We start from the raw sequence: 8,713 nt of genomic DNA, 5'->3' as shown, positions 1-8,713 counted from the left end.
GAATGTTTGAGCATTTCCTGCAGCTAGCCAGACACCCCCCACACACATCCTTCCATCCCCCATCCCCACCCCATCAATCTCCTCCAATCCTGCCTGTCTTCTTTTAAACTTTAAAAAGTCTATTCTTTAAAAAATTAGTTGCTTTTTAAACAGCTCTACAAAGTTCTTCATGTTTCACTGGCAAGGGAATGAACTGAAATTAAGCAATTATGTAAAAAGTTACCTTTGCCTAAGAAACAGTATCTGCCCACGTGTCTACCGTACAGCTGTTTACCATAAATTGCTCTAATTGTTGAAATAAACTGCCTCGTAGTATAGGATCTACAAAAGGGAAGTGAAAGACACAGATAGAGGTGTGCACGCGCTCACACACAGCCTTCTGTGGCTCAAAACCACAGTTTCAGTCCATCTGCAGGCAGCTCTCAGAAACTGCCAAATACTATCAGTGGTAAGAGAACTCCTTTCAGTGATAGTTAGCATTTCCACCCAGCTCGCTTTGGTTCAACTCTACGCTACTCTAACACAATCTTTGGCCGCTTCACATATGCTCTGTGCTCATGTTTTAAGGTGAGCCTTCCTGCTTCCAAAGCAACTGCAGTGTAGCTTTACATAAAGGGGAAAACAGACAGACAGCATCCAGCGCTGGGGACAGACAGACAGCAACTTCACCTCCTCCTCCTTCACAAAGACTGAAGCACCTTGAAGTGCTAGGAGTCACCATTTTCAAAGACTTGTCTGTAGACTATACGGTGACCTTATTAACTTTCCTGTATTCAAAATCTACACATTCTTTGCCCCCATGACCCTCTCTGAATCCACTTCAGGGACAGTGGCAGTCCCTTCGTGACTACTTCCATTTCCTCTGCCGCCACAGAACCCACGGCCTCTTCTGTCTTTGTAATCACTGTCCTCGGGAACCCGCCCCCCCCCCCCCCCCCGGCCACCATCTGGACAAACTGGGGTTTCAAATGTGTCAGTATGTCAGTATTCATCCCTTTCTTCAGCCCGGGTTGATCTCCTTTCTCTATTATCACAAGAATTACTATCAGAGAATGATCTCATTTTGTCATAATAGTAGTTGGGTCTGACCAGATCTTCTTCAGCATTGCCTTTTCTGTTTTTAAAAATCAACCTGAGTCTCCTTTATCTTCACTATTTACAAACGTCTCTTGTTTCTCAAGTTCCTCTTCTTTCTTCTGCCCTTCTTTTCTGTTATTTTATTTAAATGACACTTTTTCATTTGTTTTATATACCGACACAGCTTCACCTCCCTCCTCTCCTCCTAGTTCTCCCCACACACTTAACCCTCTCCTTTTTTACTCCCCCTCTGTCAACACCAGAAAGCGACAGGCTTCCCATGGACTTGAACAAAGCCAGGCACAGCAAGCTTATGCAGGACCAAACTCCTCCTCTTGTGTCAAGGCTGGGCAAGGTAATCTAGCGGGAGGAACAGGTTCCCAAAAGCTAACTAAGCACCAGGGACAGGTCCTGATCTCACTGCTAGGAGCCTTACAAAGAGAAGTTTCTCTTCTTTTAATTTAAGTTTATTATGAAACTCTGTGACTCTGTCAGCTTCCTCCTTGTTAAATTGTGTATTTGCACTTTGAAAGTCAAAGTCTTTCTCAGATTTCCTCAGACCCTCTTGACGGCTGGTCTCAGAAGACCTGGAACTACTCACCTCTTGTTATAATTTCTGAGTTGTTCCTTTTCTGCTCTTGGGATTTTGTATACTTCAGGTTTCTCTCTCCCCTTCTCTACCTCTCCCCTTCTCTACCTCTCCCCTTCTCTACCTCCCCACTTTCTAGGGACTAATGTTATCATTTTGCTGACCTTTCCTGTTACCGGGGTACCCTTGTCCCTTTAAGAGACAAGCTCCGCCCACTCCCAATCTCCCCCCCCCCACACACACACAGAGGCAAGTTGATCTCACCTTCTCTCCATCCTCTCTCTCTCTCTCTCTCTCTCTACCTCTTCCCTCCATAATCCTCTTACCCTTATACCCTTTCCAATACCCATTAAATAAACTATACCCAAGCTCTCTCTGCATGGCATATCTGTCTGTCTCCCACCCGCCACAGTTCCCCACTCACCAGGGGACCTGCCAGGGTCGTGCTACCATGACTCTTTCAACTAATAGAAAGTCTAAGCTACATACTCCCAGGTCTCTTCTCAAATCACCATTATGAAATTGCTTCTGGCCATTCGACTCAGGTGGTGGAAAGATTTCCACGGGGCAGCCTGGGTCGTCATGGTTCGGGCTGCCTGAAGGCATCTACTTGCCTGTGGCACTGGATGCATAGGTAGCATTATGATAATCAAGCATACGGTGGAGAAATGGTAGGAAAAGAGAGATGAAACGGTTCATATGCTGTGGTAAGAGGCAGAACAGAAGAATCGAAGGTGAGGAGGAATGGGCGCATATTGGCAACGTGCTTGACACCACCCGGACCCAGCGCTTGTCATTTATGCCAGCGCTGCTTCCGAGGGCCAGGTCTGAGTCTGTGGCCCAACTGCCGCCAAGAGCTGTGTTGATATCTGTAGCTCCTGACACCATTAAATGCCGGGGTCCAGGGGTCACACTACCACGGGGCCATGCTGATCTGTGTGGCCTGCACTGGGGCCATCGTGACATCTGGGCCTGGGCTACTGCTAAGGACCATATCTGAGTCCATGGTCCTACCGCAGCCAGGATCTGTGTTGATGCCGTGGTCCGTAGTAACACGAAAGGCCACAAGGATGCTCAGGGTCTAGGTTGCAACCTGTGGTCGTATTGGTGTCTGATGGCCATGCCACTATCAGGCCCGTGCCAATCTGGGTGGCCTGTGATGCCACTGGGGTCATGATGATGTCTGGGCCTGAGCTGCTACCAAGGGCCATGTATGGATCCACGTTCCTGCTGCAGCTGGGGTCTGTGTTGATATCTATGGCCCATGTTGCCACAGGGGGTCATAGAAACCACACAGGATGAAATCTGAGGGCTGTGCCGAGCCAGCCCTGTCCCTCACTAACCCTGGGTTAACTAGCCCTGCCCCTTGCTGGACACTGCATCAGGAGAACTGGCCCATCTCCTATGGGAGAGGAGTCCCCCCACCACCACACACACTTGGGGAAGATGGCCCCACACCTCACTATGGGCGTCAGAGAGCTTGCCTCAATGTCATGGGCCTAGGAGAGCTGGCTCTGCCCCTCACCTGATGGGGGCAGTTCCAGTGGCCCAAACTGATCAGTACAGCTACCACCCAGACCCACATTCTGGGCATTGGGTTGACCCACCCTAGCATCTACTTCATCCATGTCCTGAGTAAGTGAAGGGACTGGTCCTATGGAGAGATCAACACAGGATCCCCATGCCTCAGGGCGACAGCAGGATACCAGAATTTAGGTGATGATGGTGTACCCAAGGACTTGAACCAAACCAGCGACTCATTGCAGTGAACACTTTGTGGGTGGGGCTGACTGGACAAAAGGGTCTATGTGTGACTTACCCAATGCCACTAGGGTGGATGAAGAGGCGTTGGAAAGAGGAACGAGGGTTTTTTTGTTTGTTTTGCTTTGTTTTTAATTGAGTTTTTGGGGGGTTCTTCTGAGGAGCATGGTGCAGGAGTAAGGGAGGATACAGAGGGACTGGGAGGTGAGTGGGATTGGGGTGCATGATGTGGAATTCCCAAAGAATCAATAAAGAATTACATTATTGAAGAAGAAGAGGAGGAGGAAGAGGAAGAATTTGTTGCTCCTCTCTCAATCCCACTCCACTCACCACCACCACCACCATCACCTCTCTTCCTGGGGAAGAACAAATCAGACTGGATGCTTCTTCCACATGGAGGAACTGTTGGGGGTGAGGGAGAATCTTTATAGACCCTAATAAATAAATATGCATACACTTAATGTCTGGCACAAACATAAATGCTCAATAAAAAGTGTTAGTTATTACTCTAGCTGTGACTTATTAATCATATCAGAGACTTCTACCTTCACCATTGTGATTTCTCTAACTGTATCTGCCCTTGCTAGATGTGCAACCCTGGGCATACTACTCAACTCTTCTAAGCCTACATGTAATCCTCCTTACAACATATAGCAGCATTTGCCCTACATTAGGAAGGGTTGCATGAGTTTCGTATACAGGTTTGGCATGGTACCTGGAACCCTGGAAAGATTTAGTACGAAGTGTTTGTGATAATAAAAAGAGCTTGGGAGTTCAAAGGAAAATAAATGTAAAAGAATGAGACATAAATGATGTAGAGAGGTGTGTAAAGGAAAGGGTGATTTCTGTCTTAGGTTTACTATTGTTAAAATGAAACACTACAGCTACCCATGGGGAGGAAAGGGTTCATTTAGTTTACACTTCCATATCACAGTTCATTGAAGGAAGTTGGGACAGGAAAAAAAATAAATAACAGCAGGAAGTTGGAGGCAGGAGCATAGGCCGTGGAAGTGTGTTGCTTACTGGCTTGCTCAACCTGCTTTTATAATAGAACCCAGGACCATCAGCCCAGGGTGGCACCACCCACAATGAGCTGGGCTCTCCCCCATCAATCACTAATTAAGAAAATACCCTTCAGGCTTGCCTGTAGCCTAATCTTAGGGAGGCATTTTCTCAATTGAGGCTTCCTCCTCCCTGATGATGCTAGCTTGTATCAAACTGACATAAAGCTAGCCAGCACAGTTACTATTCCTTAGAACCAGAGTGATGGACTCCTTTGGATCCACACTCTAGATAACTGGAAGGCAGGTGGGGTGTGTCTCCAGTTTACCCTTAGGAGTGAAGTCTTATCTGAAAGTACTAAACTATGAACCCCTTTTCATTACCTTCCAAGAAATGAAGAGAAACAATATGATGCTCACCTCAGGAAGATGGCAATGTAATGCCATTTGAAAAAAAAATGAGGGGCTAGGCAGTGGTGGTGCATGTCTTTAATCCCAGCACTCTGGAGGCAGAGGCAGGCAGATCTCTGAGTTTGAGTCCTGGTCTACAGAGTGAGTTCCAGGACCAGGGTTACACAGAGAAACCCTGTCTCAGAGAGAGAAAGAGAGAGAGAGAGAGAGAGAGAGAGAGAGAGAGAGAGAGAGAGAGAGAGAAACTGATATTTCATGTGTCGATTGAAATGACTAAGGCAGTAGTCATGGTGTCTCAGAATTACTGTCGAAGATCTAGAACAGACAGTGGGTGTGAGCCACAGTCACTGTTGTTTTTTTAATGGTACACAGCATGGCGCTTGGCACACACTCCATATTTCTAGATTGTTGAAGTTAGTGGGGCAGGTAGCTTTCCACACCACCATGAGGCCAAGCACTTAAGGTAATGTGGTCTCACTCTTGTAGACTGAATGAGGCAAATCTAAGAATGTTGAGCCAAGGCCTTTGTATAATCCTGACTGGTTGTCCTTAACAAAGTGAAGAGAGAAGAACTATAGACTGCTGGTTTGCCACCTTCCAAACAGACTCCGTGGGTTATCTGAATATAATAGCTGTGTTCTTCATGCCACATTTCCTATGAAAAGTAAGAGAACCCAAAAGTGAAACATGGCAACATTCTAGCAATCAAGTTAACTATAGACACAGCCCACTTTAAAACAGGGATGAGTGGGGGATCCTGGCAGATTTAGTTAAATTCTCTCTTTTGTGCATGAAAATTACAAGCACACTTTGTGCAACAGCAAAAGACCGGAAACAGCACAATTGTTCAACTGTAAAAGACTGGCACAATGGAATATTGGGCAGCCGAGAAAAGCAATGACAAGTTGCTTTGTGTGTTAGTAATGATCCCTGGAATATATTACGGCTTGTTGCTTGTCTGATTAAATAAATTTTAGCTGGAACAAAAACGTAAAAACCGGATCTATTAAGAGATACCGCCGGGTGTCGGTGGTGCACACCGTTAGTCCCGGCACTCAGGAGGCAGGGGCAGGCAGTCTGCCAGCAGCACAGTGGCCACCAGGAGGTCTTGTTTCTATCGATTGTAACCTAGTACCTAGGGATTAAGCAATGTGTCATGGCCCTCTCTTCTCGCCACCGCTGAGAACCACCATGTTTCCAGACTCCATGTGTAGGTGAGATGACCTGATACCTGTCTTTCTGGGCCTGGTTTCCATTAGTTGGTGGACATTTAGGTTGTTCTCTGCCTGTTTTTGATTTTTAGCAACAGTGCTCAATGGACCTGGAATGCAGTTGTTTCATTAATAAACTGATTTTATTTCCTTTCACATTGCATTTCCGTTTGTTTCCTGTAGAGGGACGGCTAGGTCAAATTGTAGCTCTGTTTTCATCTTTTTTTTCCCCTTTTAGCTTTTTTCTGATAGGGTCTCAGAAATTTGAATCACTGTGGACCATTCAGATGGAAGATAAAGAAATCGTTTACCCTGCTGTGAAAAAATTACAATGAAGTTGAATATTAGAAATAGTATACGCATACACATAGATATATACCTACCTATAGTATTTTCATAAAATAAATAGAATCTCATGTGTATGAAGGATTAAACTTAAAAACTGTTCATTGTTGTAACATTAATTAGAGAATAGGGTGATCATCATAACTCTCGGCAATTGTCACATACAACTCCGTAGGTTCTTCATCTAAATGTCACTGTAAGGAAATTAAGATCCTCAATCTCAAAGTATTCCTTTTCCCAAATACTCCTGAGAATCCTTGGTGATAACTAAATGAATGGAATGGAGATTCTTTTAAGTTTGCTTTTGTATACCCCACAGGGGAAGGCATTCTTCTTCTTGGAATTGCTGCAGGGGATAATCAGGCACTGGGAGTGAGGTAAATGAACAGAGCTTCCCCTGGGTGAGTACAGCACTGGGTGACACAGTAGCTGCCGCCACCAACTCTTTGGACCTCTCTGCTTTGTCAGTGAGTTGCCCAGCATCTATAGTATTTCTCAGAGGTTTGTCCTCCAGGCTTTAATTTCCTTTGGCATAATGCTCTGCCACACTAACAAAAAGAAGCCTCCTTTTATGCCACCTTTGCTTTTGTAAGCAAAATTTCTCAGTTATATTAACATTCATTCCTTGAAGGAGTTTGGAGGTCGTGGGACTCATTCTCAATTTGTTCTTTCCAATCAAAACAACTTGTGGTTTTATTTCTGCATTATTCTATAGCCATATACCCCCCTTTATTTATATCTTTTCATCTAAGGATCTTTTTATTGATTTTTATTGATCTCTACATTTTTCTCTGCTCCCATCCCTGCCTCCCCCCTCCCCCCTTCAGCCCTCTCCCAAGGTCCCCATGTTCCCAATTACCCAGGAGATCTTATCTTTTTCTACTTTCTACTTCCCATGTAGAAAAGAAAGATAATTGTCTTTCTGTGTCTGGGTTACCTCACTCAAAATAATGTTTTCTAGCTCCATCCATTTTCCTGCAAAATTCAAGATGTCATTATTGTTTTCTTCTGTGTAGTACTCCATTGTGTAAATGTACCACATTTTCCTTATCCATTCTTCGGTTGAGGGGCATTTAGGTTGTTTCCATATTCTGGCTATGACAAACAAAGCTGCTATGAACATAATTCAGCACATGTCCTTGTGGCATGATTGAACATCCTTTGGATATATACCCAAAAGTGGTATTACTGGGTCTTGAGGAAGGTTGTTTCTTAATTTTCTGAGAAATCACCACACTGACATCCAAAGGGTGGATTCTACCAGTATTGCATTCCCACCAGAAATGCAGTAGTGTTCACTTTACCCCACAACCTCTCCAGCATAAGTCATCAGTGTTTTTAATCTTGACCACTCTTACAGGTGTAAGATGGAATCTCAGAGTTGTTTTGATTTGCATTTCTCTGATGACTAAGGATGTTGAACATTTCCTTAAGTGCCTTTCAGCCATTTTGAGAGTTCTCTGTTTAGGTCTGTACTACATTTTTTAATGGATTATGTGTTCTTTTGGTGTCCAATTTCTTGAGTTTTTTGTATATTTTGGAGGTCAGACCTCTTTCTGATGTGGGGTTAGTGAAGATATTTTCCATTCTGTAGGCTGTTGTTTTGTTTTGTTGACCGTGTCTTTTGCTTTACAGAAACTTTTCAGTTTCAGGAGGTCCCATTTATTAATTGTTTCTCTCAGTGTCTGTGCTGCTGGGGTTATATTTAGGAAGTGGTCTCCTGTGCCAATGCATTCCCGTATATTTTCCACTTTCTCTTCTATAAGATTCAGTGAGGCTGGCTTTATGTGGAGGTCTTTGATCCATTTGGACTTGAGTTTGGTTCATGGTGATAGATATGGATCTATTTTCCTTCTTTTATATGTTGATATCCAGTTATGCCAGCACCACTTGTTAAATATACTTTTTTTCCATTTGATATTTTTTTCTTTGTCAAAAATTAGGTGTTCGCAGATGTGTGGACTGACATCCGGGTCTTCTATTCGGTTCCATTGGTCCTCCTGTTTGTTCTTATGCCAATACCAGGCTGTTTTCAGTACTGTAGCTCTGTAGTAGAGTTTGAAGTCAGAGATCGTGATGCCTCCAGAAGTTCTTTTATTGTATGGGATTGTTTTGGCTATCCTGAGTTTTTGCTTTTCCATATGAAGGTGAGTATCATTCTTTTGAGGTCTTAGAAGAATTTTGCTGGGATTTTGATGGGCATTACATTGAATCTGTAGATTGCTTTTGGTAAGATTGCTATTTTTACTATGTTAATTCTGCCTACCCAAGGACATGATTCTTTCTTCAAAGATTTAAAGTTCTTGTCATACAAGTCT

The 8,713-nt window shown here is 44.1% G+C and overlaps 1 pseudogene; it reads right to left on the bottom strand.

Annotated features, from left to right (window-relative positions):
• Positions 1-742: 742 nt before the first annotated feature.
• LOC125399975 (protein LSM14 homolog A pseudogene) lies at positions 743-2,250 on the bottom strand (annotated as a pseudogene).
• Positions 2,251-8,713: the final 6,463 nt, after the last annotated feature.

The sequence above is a fragment of the Myodes glareolus genome, chromosome 27, assembly GCF_982192425.1.
Source record: "Myodes glareolus chromosome 27, mMyoGla1.1, whole genome shotgun sequence".
In the NCBI taxonomy this organism is placed as follows: domain Eukaryota; kingdom Metazoa; phylum Chordata; class Mammalia; order Rodentia; family Cricetidae; genus Myodes; species Myodes glareolus.
This window is presented reverse-complemented; position numbering and strand designations above follow the sequence as displayed.